General features: G+C 41.6%; 1 protein-coding gene across 20 annotated transcripts in view; it reads left to right on the top strand.

The window, feature by feature from the left end:
• Positions 1 to 3,072: 3,072 nt before the first annotated feature.
• CEP128 (centrosomal protein 128) overlaps positions 3,073 to 18,518 on the top strand; it is a 478,907-nt gene continuing 463,461 nt past the window's right edge. For 6 of the 20 annotated variants that reach the window (XM_070065332.2, XM_070065331.2, XM_070065325.2 and 3 more), the window contains exon 1: positions 3,081 to 3,292. The gene's annotated coding sequence lies outside the window, so the exon portion shown is untranslated. Of the gene's footprint in view, positions 3,293 to 4,167; positions 4,248 to 5,033; positions 5,190 to 18,518 lie in introns of all 20 variants that reach the window. The other 14 variants (XM_089322694.1, XM_070065335.2, XM_070065333.2 and 11 more) reach the window with 10 other exon arrangements.

The raw sequence follows: 18,518 nt of genomic DNA, 5'->3' as shown, positions 1-18,518 counted from the left end.
ATATTACAGCTAAGGTTTGAATCCAAATGGTCTTGGTTAAAGCTGTATATTTAACTACCTCCAGATGCCTTTATCATATGATAGAAAACAAGTGTGTACAAGAAAAACAAGTGAGAATGATGAGGGACTGAAGTCAGGAATTTGGAAGTTGTCAGGAATGAGGGATGTAGTCTCATAGACTTTGGTGAATGCATAGTCTACTTCATGCTTTACTCATTCTTTCTCTCTGTCTCTCTTCTGTCTTCCTCTCTCTTTCTCTCCCTCCTATCAACCCTCCTTCCTCCCTTCCCCCACTTCCTCCTTCCTTCCTTTCACCTCTCCCGCTTTCTCTCCTCTCCAAATTAGATTTTTCACGTTCTTCAGGAATATAGATGAACATAGCCATCTTACAGTAACAACCTCACAGTTTTTAATTGCAAACCAAGATAATTCAGGTAGCAAATTGGAAACTTGAGTCCCGATTTTAAACTCCCACGGGCTAAGGAATCTGATTGGCTAAAATTGTTTCAGGTGTTCTACTTGTCTAATAATCCATGATCAGAGGAGTAGGGGTTTTCTATAATATAAGTAAAGCTGTGGAAGCTCAACGCCGTAGGTAGGATCATTCTCAATTGAGGGCAATGTGGGTGAGGTGTGTGAAAAATAGCTGCCCCATCTAGTGCAGTGGGAAATGACTGGTGACACTAATCCTGGAAGATGCAATCTGGGTGATATCACATATTATGGACTGAATTATATCCTCACAAATCCATTTGTTGAAACCCTTACTCATGTGCTTATATTTGGTGGGAAGGCCTTCAAGGAGGTAAATAAGGTTAAATGAAGTAATAAAACTGGAGCCCTAAATTCAGAATAACTGGAGTCTTTCTAAGAAGAGAGACAACTCTGCTTACATAGAGAAAAGCCCATTTGAGCAGAGAAGTTGGATATGTGCAAGTCTAGGAGAGAGGCCTCAGGAGAACTCTAAAAGCTGATCTTGAATTTTGGATTTCCAGCCTTCAGAACTGTGAGGAATAAATTTCTGTTGCTTAAGCCACCCCTCCTGTGGTATTTTGTTATGGCCGCCCTAGTAAACTGATAGATCATATAACTTCCATATGCACCTATTTACATGTTTGCAAAAGAAAGGTACTGCAAATGGAAATCCTTGAGGGTTTTTCAAACCCAACATTCAAGTGACACACCTTAACTGTGGTGTTAGGATCGAATGACATGCACCTGCTTTATTAGCTGAACATGGTCGATATCAGTTAAGTGTTATACAACAATTTTATGTAAAATCTATTTAGATGGCTTGAGCTTATTTTGTTGAATAGGTAAAGGAAAAAGATTCTAGGACTTCTTCATTGCATTTTTTTCTGGACGTCAGATCTGTTGATTGAGTTACCTTATAATAAACAGTTGCCGGGAATTTAATGTTTTTAAAAATTTCTTGATCATAATGAACTCAAATCTGATTTTGGCCTTTGGTGCTAGTTGTCTCTTCTGGTTTATGTTTGTTTAGTTAATATCACTTCAAAAAATGGGGGTCCCTGGAATTGGATCAAACTCCTTCAAGATGTTTGGACCAGCAGATTATGGGTGTATTAGCTTTTTTAGTAGTCATTTGTCCCACAGTTGATCAAATATAATTTCCTTAGGAGGTTTCTCTTTTATGCTTTTCCATAGAAACCTATGCAGTGTTCTATTATCCAACTTTGCAATAACTTATTTATTGGTCTGTTTTCCTTACTTGACTATGCTGAGCAACTTGTGGCCAAGCACTATGTTGTTTATTTCCTCGTTATCATTACATGTTCAGCGTCTAAGCCAAAGTCTGAATTCTGGAAAGATGCAGCATATGATGCAGAATTAGGTGAACAATTTAATTGTTTTGAAAAAATTAAAATGTTAACAAACAGATTATTATGCTTTTGCATGCATACGGGGGAAATTTTATAGCTATTCTGAATTCTCTTAATCTCTGACAGGTGGAGTATATTCTTGAGTTACAATTTTGACCAAGCAACTTGAAGACAGATGCAATATGTAGGTAGATCTTTAGAATACTTATGTTCAGTCCATATAAGGAAATAGCCTTTACCTCTCAGTGTTGAACAGAAAAAAAGATATTTGATAGTTTTGCTGCAGCAAATTTGTGTACTGACTACTTGGGTTGTGAAAGAGAGAGGGAGGGAAGAAATGAAAGGGAGGCAGAGGGAGAAGTTTGAGGGAGAGATGAAAAGGAAAAAATTTTTGAAAGTTTAGGTTCCTTTGCCTAAAGGGCTAAGAAAGGAGGACCTGTTGGGCAATGGTCATTTCAGTACAGAACTGTTGGAATAGGGAACCTGTGTCATGTAAATAATCTAACTCTTCTTGAGGCAGACAGGGACTATTCACAGATAAGGAAAATTTGATTTTAGCGTGGAGGAGGGTAGGGTCAGTGTTGTCTTACCCCCCTGCCCAGAGTGGAGGTAGGGAGCATCTTATGTAATTTGATTTTTACTTCTTAGCTTTTTCCAAGTTCGGTTCTTTGTTGAGGTTTTTATTCCCTCTTCGTGCCTGAGACTGACACCTCTTAGGGGAAAATATTTCTACTTTGTTGTAGGAGTGAGGAGAAGACGCCCTATGCTGAAGGTAGCAGCAGTAATGAGTTGACAGCCTCATACCCGCCTTTTGGTTTGCCATGAATGAGTTACATGATCTTAGGCACTTACCCTTTCTAGATCTAAAATGTTTGACTAGAGAATCTTCTCTGGTCCTTTCCAGTTCCCAGAACTAGGGAGCTTTTGGAATAAGACTCTGGGACCTCATATTCCAGGGGTTTTCATCTTTCCCTGTTCTCCACTTTATAAAATTACAAGCAGGACAAGACAGCATTCTAATTCACTTTCTGTTTGGAATTCGCCTGTTACACAGGACACTGGCCCTTTAAAAAAAATAGCGCAGGGCAAGAGGGACCCTGGAGTCCGCTAATCCAGCTTCTTCCGGGAAAGTCACCTGAAGGCCACACGCATGGTTTTCTGGGACGTGTAGTTTCTCTTAGGCCGCTCTCTCTTGGTGTCTCGTTGCCCTTTGGAGGAAATGGACTACAATTCCCAGAGGGCCAAGCGGCAGCAGCGGGGTTCCCGCACTCTCTCAGCGGCTGGGCGGCTAGTTCAAGTTGCCATAGCGGCGAGTCTGGGGAGGATAGAGTCGGTTGCGCCGCAGTGTTTGGTCAGTTGCACCTTCTAGGTGACTGGAAGCGGCGGGAACTGGGTAGGGCCTCGGCCATGAAAGGGCGCTAAGGACCCGGAGTCAGCCCCTGTCTCAGGTACCTGCCCTCACCGCCCCTTGGCTTGTTGTCTACCACTTCCCTGTCTTGCTGGAGACGTTTTAGGTCCGTCTTCCTGATGTCTCCCGCGTGGGAACACCGGCGCTTCGCGGAGATCTGGGGTGGGGCTAGGGACGGGGGGCTAGGGACGGGAGGCCCCTCGTCGGCGCAGGTGTGCACTGTCAGGTCCCTGCGAATTTTCCAGTGAATTTGGGCTGTGTGGTGCTCCCTTGGAGGGCGCTTGCCCTGCCGCCGCCACCTGTGGAGGTTTAGATTCCTTTTGGACTCGTACTGTGGGTTTGCTGGCCTGTCTTGGGTATAGCTTGGTTTTTGTACCTGTGATGGAGCGACAAAGTTTGCTGGGCTCGGGGATCTGGTTTCAGGGACCTGCTTTTCTCCTGTGCCAACAAGAGAGTTAGGCTACACCCTAGCTGTTACTAGGCACTTCAGTGGTTTCTTAAGACAACCTGCTTTTTCAGCCACAGCTGCATCCTTTGTTGGTTTTGATGGCCCCGGTGTCTGAGGCAGACCTCTGATGAAAGCTGAGGGTGATGCTTCGTGCTGTGGGTGAAGTGTCTAGCACAGGGTGAGGGCTCAGTGTCTGTTACTTGTTTTCGTTAATTTTGCAGAACAGTGTTGTCTTATGGAAATATAATGTGGGCCACACAGGTAGTTTTAAATTTTGTAGTAGCTACATTAAAAAAAAAAGTGAAAGGAAACTGTTTGACTCAATGTTAATCATTTATTTAGAAGAACACATCAAAGCTTAACATGTAGTAAATATAAAATGTATTGAGATATTTTACTTTCTTTTTAAAAGAATGGTGGTAAGTCCTGGGAAACTGGTGTTTAATTACAGCAAATGTCCATTTCAGGTGTCCAGATTTCTCCAGCTCTGTAGCCACATGGGGCGAGGGACTTCCGTATTACATAGCACCTACTGGAACTTTCATTGGTATGGAGAACTTTGGTTGTGCCAGTGACTCATCTCGTGGGGTGACGGTAGCTGCTTTGTTGGAAGAGTGCCGTGTGTACCACACCTGCGTCCTTTCAGCATGTCTTTTCTGGATCACTTTGAACTATCTTCCAAAAGTTATTTTGGCTAACTTTTCCAGAATCTTCTCTTTTTTTTCTTGAAATGGCTTGTGTATGTATTCCCAATTTACTTTTTATGTGGAGAACTACCAATTCTCTAGATCACTGTGTGGATTCTTACAGCCAAGTCACAAAGAGTGGAAAATATTACTGTTTATAGCTCTTTTCTGTGACCAAAGATATTTTACTTCCATTTATTTATTTGCAAGACTAAGTATGGTATGGACTGGGCAGCTTATATTTCCTATAGGAGGGTTGAACGGGCTTAGAAATACAACCAGGCCACCAGATTCACAAGTAACATGTTGATTTCATTACCTGGCTTCGTTTATCGACTGGCAGATAGGGTCAGGGACAGTAATTTCGGCCTGCCTTGGGCTGCACTTCCCAGCGAGGCAGGATTTCACCAGCCCGGTGAGCGGTTAGGCATGGATAGAAGTCACCATGAGGAATATGCAGGCCAGGCTCTGAGATGTGACACAGTCTAGTGAGGTCACATGTGTGGCTAACCCTGGGCTCATTTTTCTTGGTATGTGATGTGCACCATAATCTGTGCACAAGGGAGGTGATCTAATTTTTCTGTTTTATTGGTGACACAACTCAAAGCTGAGGGTATGTTTTACCCCCTTGTTTCATTTATCTGTAGGTGGTTTGGGGAAAGTGTAGGGGCGACCCAAGATCATCTACTTGACTAGGCCTTTTGCCTTGAACCTCATGAAGAGATGATAGGAGGCAGACATGTGTGCCTCAGAAGAGCACTGAGCTCAGAGGAGAGCAACACGGAGTTTTGGGGGTGTGCTTTGTAAGTATGCTTTCTCCCCAAGTTTCTGGGATAATGTTTTTTTCATATTTATAGCAGAAAAGTCTATTCAACACATAGACTTCTAGAGTCAAGAGGCCCCTTTCTAATATGTAGTAGAAAAATAAAGTATGGTTGTGTATCCATGTTAGAAAAATCCAGGTGAACAAAATAGCTGTTGAAGTGCCTTTTATAAACCTAACAAAAGCAACAATGATGTACTAGTTACTGTTAGACCAGTGCTTTTTTTTTTTTTTTTTTTTTAAATTTATTTATTTGAAAGGCAGAGAGAAAAGGAGAGACAAGGGGCGGGGGAAGAGAGAGAGATCCTCCATCAACTGGTTCACTCTTCAGATGTATGCAATGGCCAGGCCGAAGTCAGGAGCCAAGAGTTTCATCTAGGTCTTCCATGTGAGTGCAAAAGCCCATGCACTTGGGCCATCTTCACTGCTTTCCCAGCCCGTTAGCAGGGAGGTGGAATGGCTGAGACTTGAACTGGTGCCCACGTGGATGCTGATGTCGGAATGCCACAACGCCAGCCCCTAGACCGGTATTTGAGAACCTCTTTTGTACCAGGCACTGTGTTAGGTATCTTTTACAGGTGTTATATTTATTTCTCTTGTTATGCTTATCTTAATTTTATAGAGGAGGCTATTGAGGTCCAAGTAGGTTATTTGATTTGCCTGGGATTCTGGACTTGAAAGACTGGTCTTTATATATATGTATAAGTATATATACTTATATATAAATGCTTATATATATTTATATATATTTTAGTTTATTTTCATTTTATTTGAATGGCACAGAGACAGAGAGACAGAGGGAGAGAGATCTTCCATCTGCTTGTTCACTCACTAAATATCTACAACAACAAAGCTGCAACAGCCAGGCCAGGCCAAAGCCTGGAGCCCAGAACTCCACCTGGTTCTTTCTGGCTAGACTGGAAGCAGAGTAGCCTGGACCAAAACATCTTAAGGGGTATGGAACCTTTATGCCATAAGTCTGTGCCCAGAAAGGTGGTCTTTATTCCTGGGTCTTTTAACTCCAAATCGCAGTCTCACCCACTGTGGGGTGGGGCTTATTGCTGTTTGTAATTGGCTTGTATTGGGATTTGATTTACACTTAGCATTTTTTTCCAAGATATTATTGTTCTTATGTTATTATTGAGGTAAGAGTTTTAAGAGTTTGTGATAAAATGAGCATGGTCAACGTGAATTGTCATTGATAATCAAGCATGTAGTGTTAGAAATTTAAATTTTGCAACACATTTAAAATCTGGATGTATTTTTATTTTGTTTTTTGATAGATAAAAAAGTACTAATATGTCTGGGAAATATGTACTGGAATCTTGAAATACACTGTGCTCATGATCTATGGTATACAGAATTCTTAGGATTAAAGAATTTCAGAGATTGGGGGTCCTAATAGGATAATATCGTCTAGACACATTTTGAAATAATATAGAATATAAATATAAATTTATAAAATATAAGTATAAAATAATATGCATAATATAAATATATAAGTATATTATAAATAATATAAGAATCTAGATTCGCTATTATCCATGTAATAATAATGTCACTTGGTTGATTCTAATAGGAAATGATTTTAGTATATGAGGGGACTTCAAAAAGTTATTGGACAGATGGGATTAAAAGATAAGCTTGTTTTGGTGCAAGTAATTGTTAAAATATGTGCATTTTTTTCATAATAATTTTTGATGAAGTTTCTGATAACCCCTGGTACATTGTTACTATTCTGAAGTATAGTTTTCTTTCTTGTAATGATGTAGTCACCTTGTTACCTGTCAGCATGTAAAGTTCTCTGTTGTCTCTTTTACCTGCTATACTGTAGCACAGTGATTAGATACGTTTAATATATTCTTTATTAGGGAATTTGTGTTTCTTCTTAATTTACTTTTAAAGATTTTTTTTTTAAGGCAGAATTACAGAGAGAAAGGGAGAGACACACACAGAGAGATCTTCTATCTGTTGGTTTACTCTCCGAATGGCCCCAGTGGCCAGAGCTGGGCCATGCTGAAGCCAGGAGCCTGGAACTCCATCTGGGTCTCACATGTGGGTATAGGGGCCCAAGTACTTAAACTATCTTTCACTGCTTTCTCAGTCACATTAGTAGGGAGCTGGATCAATAGTGGAGCAGTTAGATTTGAACTGGTACCCATATGGGCCGCTGGCATTGCAGGTGGTGGCTTAACCTACTGTGTCACAATGCTGACACCTCTTAATTTTTTTATAAGTATAAATATACAATGAAATTCTTATACCTGCTTCTACATATAAGATGTAATCATCATATATCTTTTGTTCCTTGGATAATATTCATAAAAGTAGAATTTCTAGGTCAAACTGTATTTATATTACTTATTTTTACTTGTATTGTCAGATTGTTCCTCAAAAAAGCTTTTTTAATTTTTTATGTTAATACCCTGTGACAAAGCAGGCCCTTGCCAACCCTGTGGTGAGACCCTTTTTTCATCTGTATAAAACAGATAAACAAGAATATTATTTTATGATCTTAATTGGCAGTTCTTGGAAATAAAGTGTTTATATGTTTGTTAGGGCCTGTGAATTGCCTGTTAATCTGTCCTTTGTGCCTTTTATTACTGAACTGTTCTTTTGCTTGTGTTTTTTAGAGAGCTGATTAATCTTGATTCCCATACACTGCAGATATTTTTACAAGTTTTTTCTTTAGATTTTTAACCTTGTTTAGAGTTAAAAATGAATGACTTTAAGAGGCTTATCAAGTCTTTATCAGATATACATGCCTTTCTGAGCTTTGTATAGCCCTTACCATAGATCTGTATATTGCTGATACTTGGAGTGTTTGGTGGTTGAGAGTATTTATGGTTATAGGAATGTATTTAGCTATTCAAAAGTCTCCCCTGTGCACATGGTTTGCCATGAAGCAGATGCTGAATGAATGAATGAGTGCATGCTTGAGAATGACTGTGTTAATGGATGAGTAGATGAGTGAATTTTTTTGAAAGATTTATTTATGAAAGGCAGATCTACAGAGAGGCAGAGGCAGAGAGAGAGAAATTGATTGATCTTCCATCTGCTGGTTTACTTCTCAGATGGCCACAACTGCTGGAGCTGAGCCAAGCTGAAGCCTGGAACCAGGAGCTTCTTCCACGTCTCCCACGTGGGTGCAGGGGCCCCAAAACTTGGGCCATCTTTTACTGCTATCCCAGGCCATAGCAGGGAGCTGGATATGAAGAAGAGCAGCCGGGATTAGAACTGGCGCCCATATAGGATGTCAGCACTGCTGGGGGTGGCTTTATGTGCTATGCCACAGCGTTGGCCCCTAGATGAGTGAATTAAAGCTAAGCCCGAGCTGAGCTCTTGTGAATGAAAAGAGGCCTCATGGAAGAAGTGCATTGTGACTATTATTTTAAAGGATGAATTGACAGGCAATTTTACAGATTATATAGAGAGGAGAAGAGTAAAGCTTTAAAATAGTAAAAATGTGTTTGCATATGAACAGCAGTTGGTACATTGAAACAGTACAGAGAATGGGCCCAGATGATAAAGAGCCTAGGTAATTTGGAGTTTAGAGCTTGATAGTACAGATAAACAATTAGAGAAATACTGGTGGTTGCAAATGATGATCATAAATAAAATGCTTCACTATAACTCAGGTAAACCTGCTAGGCTTGATTCATTTGTTAGTAATTTTAACAAATGTATTAAAATGAATTTGAAATATTTACCTTTATTATAGGAATTATCCAGTGTTCACATTTATACTATTTTGCAGCTCAATCCATGTTGTTTGACAACTTAAAATAATTAATATAGGTCATTTACCACAAGAATTTCCTCATTCAGTAATTTTTAAATTTGTACTTGATATTTGTAAAGCCCTACATATACTTTGAAATTTGTTTCTGGATTAATTAGACAAGATAATCAGGAAAATTTAATTGTAAATTAATTTAGAAGTCTGTTACATGCGAGACTCTATGCTATGTGTTGAAATGAACCATGAACAAAATAAATAGAATCTCCAATGAGATTTTAGAGTCTAGTAAGGGAGACAGGCAAGTAAACAACCAGTTAGCAATCTGCAGGCTGTGATAAGGGCATATCCACTGTAGGAACACAGCAGAGGGTACTTGGACCAGAGTTGGGGGCAGCAGTGAAGGAGGGCTTTCTGGGGGAAATTTCCTTAGAGGTAAGTCTTAAAGGAGCAATAGAAGTTAGTCAAGGGAAAGTAAGATAAAATAATGTTTGAGGCAGCAATTCTAGCGTGTAAGCTTAAATGTGAGATGGGTGACATCTTTGAGAAATCAAAAAAACATTCCATGGCACAAATTATTACATTTCATGGACAAGTTTAATAACTGTCATGCTACAGTCATAGAGTTTTAAGAATGCAGAAATGCAGAGGGAGGAAAGATAGTTCTGGCGGAAAATGGATGGCTTCCTTGAGACTTTCTTATTTAAGCTGTATATGGAAGGTTGAATAGAATTTTAAGTCGGTGGCAGTAGTTAAGCAGGGATAGGCATTTGGACATCAGTGAGGAGTAGGAGCTATAGGAGAATAGCTTGTTAGCAGCAGAATGTAGGTTTTTAGTTTTCTCTGGTCTTTTGTTGAGGTGAAGGATGACTGACGACCTGGGCTCTCGAACTAATTTAAGAGCCTCAACACAGTCATGTGAGCAGTGGAATGTGAGTGAAGGTTGGAAGGGATAGGAGAAGACTCAAGTGGGTAGGCATTTTGGTGGCTAGGAATGAGTTAGGAGACGTCATGAATTATGGGTGGTTAGGAACCTGGAGTGTGGAGATGGTTCAAGACTCAGATCTGCCTCTTGGTAGCTGTGTAATCTTGGGTATCTTTTCTCATGTACATATTATTTTCTATGTACATATATAACCCTACCTTGGATTCCTTTATAATCCCTTGCATTAAAAATTTTAGTTTAGGACTAGTGCTGTGGCGCATCAGGTTAAAACCCTGGCCTGAAGCGACGGCATACTATATGGGCGCTGGTTCTAGTTCCGGATGCTCTTCTTCGGATCCAGCTCCCTGCTATGGCCTGGGATAGCAGTAGAAGATGGCCCAAGTCCTTGGGCCCCTGCGCCCACGTGAGAGACCCAGAAGAAGCTCCTGGCTTCAAATTGGTGCAGCTCCGGCTGTTGTGGCCATCTGGAGAGTGAACCAGTGGATGGAAGACCTCTCTCTGTCTCAACCTCTCTCTGTAACTCTGTCTTTCAAATAAATAAATCTTAAAAAAATTTAGTTTATATATTTAAAACAGTTGTGGGAAGGGGGTAATGTTACAGTCCAGGATGTGACCTTAATTATAAAATTCAGAAATGTTATATTTGGGAAGAAAACATACACATTCTTCTATTTACCCACTTTTACATTTTATAATAAGAAACATAGAGTGTTTCAATAATCATATCAATGACTACAGTAAGAATGTATTCCAGTTCTTAATTCTAGAAGCATTCAGGAAAAGAGGCAAAGATAAAATTTCAAGGAGGAATGAGGGAATAAAGTGATACAGGGATGGAGAAGAATGGGAGAAAAAGAGAAGCAAACAAAAAAAAAATGCCAAAAAGAAAATGCCATTTTTAAAATTAAAACTTTTAATTTATGTAAAAGGCAAAGAGAGAGAGAGAGACAGACAGCTTGATTCTCTATTTGCTGGTTCACTACCCAGTTGCCAGCAATTGCTGGTGCAGGGTCAGGCTGAAGTCAAGCATCCAGAACTTAGTCCAGGTCTCCTGTGTGAATGGCTGATACCCAAGTACTTAGCCATCACTGGCTGCCTCCTAGGGTGTGGTTAAGCAATAAGCTGGTATTGGAAGTGGTATTGGTGCTTGAGCCTTGAGCTCAGTGAGCATCCCAGGTGGTGTCTTTTGCTTTTTTTTTTTTTTTTTTTCCTTTGGCAGGCAGAGTGGACAGTGAGAGAGACAGAGAGAAAGGTCTTCCTTTGCCGTTGGTTCACCCTCCAATGGTCGCCGTGGCCGGTGCGCTGTGGCTGGCGCACCGTGCTGATCTGAAGGCAGGAACCAGGTGCTTCTCCTGTTCTCCCATGTGGGTGCAGGGCCCAAGCACTTGGGCCATTCTCCACTGCTCCTGGCACTCCCGGGCCATAGCAGAGAGCTGGCCTGGAAGGGGGGCAACCGGGACAGAATTTGGCGCCCCGACCAGGACTAGAACTTGGTGTGCCAGCACCGCTAGGCAGAGGATTAGCCTACTGAGCCGTGGTGCCGGCTAGCTTTTTTTTTTTTTTTTTTTTAAAGATTATTTTATTCGGCCGGCGCCGCGGCTCACTAGGCTAATCCTCCGCCTAGCGGCGCCAGCACACCGGGTTCTAGTCTCGGTCGGGGCGCCGGATTCTGTCCCGGTTGCCCCTCTTCCAGGCCAGCTCTCTGTTGTGGCCAGGGAGTGCAGTGGAGGATGGCCCAAGTGCTTGGGCCCTGCACCCCATGGGAGACCAGGAAAAGCACCTGGCTCCTGGCTCCTGCCATCGGATCAGCGCAGTGCGCCGGCCGCAGCGCGCCGGCCGCGGCGGCCATTGGAGGGTGAACCAACGGCAAAGGAAGACCTTTCTCTCTGTCTCTCTCTCTCACTGTCCACTCTGCCTGTCAAAAAAAAAAAAAAAAAAAAAAGATTATTTTATTCATTTGAAAGGCAGAGTTAACAGAGAGGGAAAGACACACAGAGAGATCTTCCACCCTCTGGTTTACTCCCCAAATGGTCATAACAATCAGGGCTGGGTCAGGCTGAAGCCAGGAACTAGGAGCTTCATCTGGGTCACCCACATGGGTAGCAGGGGCCCAGGTGCATTAACAGTGAGTTGGATCAGAAATGGAGCAGCCAGGACTTGAAATGGTGCCCACATAAGATGCCAGTGTTGCAGGCTGATGCTTCACCTGCTATACCACGACACTCCCCCCGCCCCCCACCAATGGTGTCTTTTTTTTTTTTTTTTTTTTTTTTTTTTTTAAGACTTACTTATTCATTTGAAAGGCAGAGTTAGGGAGCTTCTTCTGGGTCTCCTACATAGGTGCAGGGGCTCAAGCACTTGGGTCATCTTCTGCTGCTTCCCCAGATCATAGCAGAGAGCTGTATTGGAAGTGGAGCAGCTGGGACTAGAACCAGTGCCCACATGGGATGCCTGCAATGTGGGCAGCGGCATTGCCCACTACGCCACAGCACTGGCCTCAACAATGGTGTCTTAATTGCTGTACCAAATGCCTGCCACCAGAACGCCATTTTTTTTTAACTTTAAGGTCTTAGGATATGATTTTTGAAAAAAATAGGGACATTTTTCTGCCTGAAAGATACTGTATTTATTCTTAGTAAGAGAAAGGATTATTTTAAAGACCTTTAAAATGACTATAGGAAATCATATTTATAGCAGATTTACATATTTAATATCTTATAGTCATTATATAAACCTTCAGGTCTAAGTCAATAAATACATAAAGGATTTTTATTCCTTAAATGCATTTCTGGATACTGGCTATGAGGGGTGGATCATGAGAGAGATGGGAGGGAAAAACAAAGGAAACATTTCAGTGATTAGGCAGTGTACTCGGAATTTGTTCTTTAGTGTTTAAAATGCAGTGAGGAAAGTACACTGGTTCATAGACACAGGATTTTTATTTACTTGGAAGAGTGACGGAAGGAGAGGGAGAAACAGAAATTCTTGCATCGCTGGTTCACCCCTGAGATGACTGTAGCACTTGAGGCTGGGCTAGACTGAAGACAGGAGCCAGGAGCTTCTTCAGGTCTCCCACATGGAGAACAGGGGCCTAAGCACTTAGGCCATCTTTCACCACTTTCCCAGGCCATCAGCAGGGAGCTGGGTCAGAGGTGAGGCGGATGGGGCATGAACCAGCACCCTTATGGGATGCTGCCATCTCAGGCTGCAGCATTAGCCGCTACACCGTGACACTAGTCCCAGATACAAGATTGGAGTCCTAGTTTTGTTACTGCAATTTTTAAACAAATATTCAACAAATTATTCGATAAATAATTTATTCAAATTTTAATTTTCCTTTAGTAGCAAAACTGAAGTTGTGATTATGTCAAACTTACAGGGTTGAAATAAAGACCATATGGAAAACATGGTAGTGGAAATGCTTTGTAAGTTGTGAAGTAGGTGGCAAATTTAAGGGATCAATGGCAATACAAAATACTTCCTGTCTTAAAATGGTCAGTGTTTCATTTACTAGGGAACTCAAGAAGAGTTCCTGCTTTCTTCATAAAGTAGGAGGAAGAAAACAATTATGGTTTATGATGTAGTTAAGAAATAGCTTTTTTCTTTTGAAGAACTGAAATTATTATGGGAACAAATAAATAGCCTCAACTGCCACTTATGATTGCTTTGATTTTTTTCCCCCAAAACTGCTAGCCTCTTATTCATACTACTGCTTATGTTTATTTTCTGCATCCTAACTTGTCTTTGTCCTTTTTTTCTTCTACCGTTAGAAGACCGTCACATGTCTGCATTCTGAAACTATTTGCTCAAGGAGAGTAGGATTGAGAGGAAATTTCAGCAAATTATCTTTTTGAACCAAATAAAATTATTTGTTAAGAAATCATGGACAAATGTAACAGCTCTTAGTTTTATTTATTTTTTAAGATTTTTATTTATTTTGTTCAAGGGGCTAAGAGAGAGACAGATTGACAGAGAGAAAGCTCTCATATGCTAGCTCACTCCCCATATGTGTACAATGCCCAGGCTGAAGCTGGAAGTCAGGAACTCAGTCTGTGGGTAGCAGGGACCCAGCTGTACTTGGGCTGTAATTGGCTGTCTTCCCATGTCTGCACCAGCAGAGAGCTGGAATTGAGAATAGAGCTGGCAGTCTTACTGTCACGGCTAGACTCATTCACTTGTTTGAGGCCAGCTGGTATATCTGCTCATCTAAGCTGGAAGACACGAGGGCATCCATGTATCCCACACCTTCCACAGGCTGGCATGTGCATGTCTTCACACCCAGGAAGAGTTGCAGCAGAGCAAGATGGGAAAGATGCTAAGAGTTGCAGGAGAAAAAGCTCAGTGCATAATTCTATTTCAGGCCTGTATTTGTGCTGTGCCAGCTAGAAATCTCATGGGGGAGCAAGTCAGATAGCTGAATCCAGAGTCAAGGGCCTGGGCAGATAACTCTACGTGTGGTAGGAAGGAAGCACAAGTAGGGAGGGATGAAGAATTTGGGACAAATTATGCAGTTTACTGTATGTGTTTTTCTGAATTTAGTTTCTGATAGACACAAGAATGGGTCAACTTCACAGTTTGCCTAAAGTCATCCCATTTACTCAGTAGTAGTACTTTTTTTTTTTTTTTAAGTCTCTAGGCTTGTTTAGTACAGAAACTCTTATCAGAGATCCATCTTAATATTCTGTCTCACCCAGTCTTTCTTCTTATTTACATAGGGGAGTACCTATTGTGGGCATTTATTCCTGGTTAATTCTCCCCAATTGAGCTGCTCCTTCCCTCCCCTCCCCTCCCCTCCCCTCCCCTCCCCTCCCCTCCCCTCCCCTCCCCTCCCCTCCCCTCCCCTTTCCTTTCCTTTCCTTTCCTTTCCTTTCCTTTTTCCTTTTTTGACAGGCAGAGTGGATAGTGAGAGAGACAGAGAGAAAGGTCTTCCTTTTGCCGTTGGTTCACCCTCCAATGGCCGCCATGGCTGGCGCGCTGTGGCCGGCGCACCGCGCTGATCCGAAGGCAGGAGCCAGGTACTTATCCTGGTCTCCCATGGGGTGCAGGGCCCAAAGACTTGGGCCATCCTCCACTGCCTTTCTGGGCCACAGCAGAGAGCTGGCCTGGAAGAGGGGCAACCGGGACAGAATCCGGAGCCCCGACCGGGACTAGAACCTGGGGTGCCAGCGCCGCTAGGTGGAGGATTAGCCTATTGAGCCACGGCACCGGCCAAGCTGCTCATTTTCAACTGGACAGTGAGGCTGGTAAACTTTCTTTGACTATATAAAATAGGGTCGCAATTCAGCTACTAAGTGGGGCCAGCCCGAAGTTGAGTGACACTGTGTGGAATGGGCCAGTGGGGATTAGGGCAAACAGGATTGTGCATGCCTTATTTATATACGTGTTGCCATGGGAAAATGCAGCTCCAATATTGCTAGATTTTCAATTTTTCTAAGAGAAACTGTAAATTAGAATTTAAAGTGAAGTTTCCCTGTTTTTAAATAAAATTTTAAAATGTATTGTTTTAAAATACACGTTGGTTGGTTGGCTCAGTTATACAGTCCTCTAGTTTTCATTGTCTAATTTAAACATAATGGTATAATTCATTTTGAGAACTTTTGTAAATATCTTGAAAGTTGGGGGTCCAACTGCGTCTTTGTCTATGCTGATCTCTTGTTTAGTCTGGGGCAGACTGGACAGTTGGAAGAAGTTGTGTGCAAGGGTTGGCAATTGTGTTGCAGCTGGTTGAGTCAGCACTTAGCACTTCTGCATCCCGTGTTGGAGTGCTGATTTGAATCCTGGCTACTCTGAGCTTCCTATTTAGCTTCCTTGTGCAACTGGGAGGCACCAGAGGCACGAGTATTTGGTTCTGGCTGCCATATGGGAGACCCAAATGGAATTCTTGACTCCTGACTTTACCCTTGCCCAGTCCTGGCTGTTGTGGGCATTTAGGGAGTGAATTAGCAGATGGAAGATCTCTTCCTCCATCTTTCCCTCTTTCTGTAACTCTGCCTTTCAAATAAAATAAATAAATTTTTTTAAAGAGGTTATCTGTCCTTCAGAGGGCTTAATTCTTGTTTACTGTTTGGGGAATATTGTGTATATTTTTTTTATCAGCAAATCCAAGGGTGCAATTCCAGCTGTCAAAACAAGCCTTAAATTCATCTTAGGGGTTTGTTAGTTGCCATTTTTCCGTAACTTTTATTTCTCTTTTGCTTTGAGCTTTTCTTTCTTTTTTGAAATCTTGACCTTTTTTAATTTTATGAACTGCCTCATTTATTTTGGGAGTGTTGTGGTTGTGTGAATCCAAAATATCTTTGTCATTCTGCTGTGGGACAGGGAGGGGGCTATTAAGTAACTTTATTTTCTTTTGATACTGTACAGATTATTGACATTGTAATCATCTGAGCAACCACTAGTTTTGTTTTTGCCATGTGTGAATAAGCAGTTATTTTATACGCTGCACGGCCTTTCCCAGCAAACATGACAGCACACCTCCTGCTTTGTGGGCTCAAGTCCATGTGATTCTGTCCTGATGAGAAGGGAGCAAAAATAGAGCCTGGAGATTGAGACTGCCAAGTTTCTTCCATGGGATAGATCTCTTTCTCTCTCTTTGTCTTTCCTCCTCCCCTCCTCCCTCTGTCTCTTTCTTTGTTTCTGTCTGTCTCTCTCTCTGTATGTATGGCTCTGTGAAAGAAGTATTCTGTTTCTTCCTAGCTGTATGAGTTTGGGCAAGTTAATTTTCTGAAGTTCAGTTTCTTTACCTGTAAAATGGATTATGGCAGTATTTACTTTGTAAGGCTGTTGTTGGGAGTTAATATGTGTAAAGTGTTTACAGCAGGATTTGACATTGAGTGAGGGCCATATAAATGTTGATGATCACTGTTATTGCTTATTTTGGCTTCTACATGATGATCACCATCACCACTGCCACCATTATTGTTATATCTTTTTTTTAATGTGTTTATTTCGCTCAAGCTAGTTCATGAGTTCTCTGTTTTATTGGGATTCAGAGCCTTGATTAAAATAGTAAATACTCTGTTCTTACTAGCTCATTGTAGTTTTAAAGAAGAGTACTTTTTCTCATGGTCATGAAATTGGAGGTAACCCCCTAAAATCTACACAAAAATGTGGCCCTTTAAGTTCCCAGGAAGTGCTATCTGGGGTGCCACATATGCCACTGGAATTTGGGGTGCCATATGATATCACTATATGCTTATTAATAAATCCCCAATATTAATAAGCCCAAGAGGGTTCTTGTCTAATATTGAGAGAAGAATTATAAATACCAGCATAGATAAACAAGGCAGCACGGTACATTTTAGGCTTTTATTTAGTGCGAAAGGTGCATAGGAAAGTGAGAGCTTTAGTTCAAAGAGAGGGGAAAATCTGGAAACTAGGGTAGCGTCCATACCAAGCAGAGAACAGGCCAAAAGCCACGTGCAGTAAGCGCCTTGAGCTGCTATCCACCTCTTATCACCCGCAGCAAAGCAGAGGCAGAGAACCTTTTGGGATGCTCCTTGTCTTTTATATATTTTTCACGGGGGAGTGGCTTGTGGCCAGATGGGCGCTCAGGTATGGTCAGGTAGAGCATGATGTCGCACGGGGGCGTGGTGAGGGTATGAGGTAGGGTGTAAGGTTACACAGGGGCGTGGCAAAGGCGTGGTCTTCCAGATCCCAAACCTAATCAGTTTAGCCTGTCTACTTCAGTCATACCTGTTTTTTGTATTTTTCCTTCTCTTGGCTAACACTTGCGGGCAATAGCATAGTGATGAAAGGCTGCCCTTTGGAGACAGCCTTCTTGCTCGGATTTGAATCCTGATTCTGCCACTTACTAAGTTACTTTACTTCTGTAAGCCTTAGTTTATTTTTTTCTATAAAATAGAATAATATTTGATAAGGATTAAATGATAGTGCACATAAAGCTCTTGGAACAATAAATTGATGGAATTATTGCAGTAAAGTAGAAGAGGATTATGCCTTTGTATAAATGGAAGCAAGTAATACTGTACAATTTATATTGTTATAATTTTCAGGAAAGAAAGCTAAAAATTTGGTCTTTATTTTTTTTTTTTAAAGATTTATTTATTTACTTGAAAGTCAGAGTTACACAGAGAGAAAAGGAGAGGCATAAAAAGAGAGAGGAGAGAGAGAGGTCTTCTATCCACTGGTTCACTCCCCAACTGGCCACAATGGCTGGAGCTGCGCTGATCTGAAGCCAGGTTCTAGGAGCTTCTTCCAGGGGCCCAAGTACTTGAGCCATCTTCTACTGCTTTCATAGGCCAAAGCAGAGAGCTGGATCAGAAGAGGAGCAGCAGGGACTCGAACTGGCACCCATTTGGGATGTCAGCACTGCTGGTGGTGGCTTTACCGGCTACACAGTGCTGCCCCTAGTCTTTATTTTTATATTGTATGTTTCAAGTTGTAGGATCTTCTGTTTGTTTAGGACGTTGTTTGAAGATTATCATTTGAGTACAGGCTCTGCCAGCCTAACTATTGGGAGCCTTAGTCTCTCTCTCTCTTTTTTTTTTTTTTTTTTTTTTTTTTTGGTAAAAAGAGAAAGTATTTAGTTAACAGGGACTGAGAATAGAGTAGTAAACAAGATAAAATCCTTGGTCTCAGCAAGGCTACAAATCTTGCCTTGC

Source organism: Oryctolagus cuniculus, chromosome 20, assembly GCF_051225735.1.
Source record: "Oryctolagus cuniculus isolate XC-2025 breed Fujian yellow rabbit chromosome 20, ASM5122573v1, whole genome shotgun sequence".
Taxonomy (NCBI): Eukaryota; Metazoa; Chordata; class Mammalia; order Lagomorpha; family Leporidae; genus Oryctolagus; species Oryctolagus cuniculus.
Note: the sequence above shows the minus strand (reverse complement) of the source record. Positions and strands in the feature narration are given on the sequence as shown.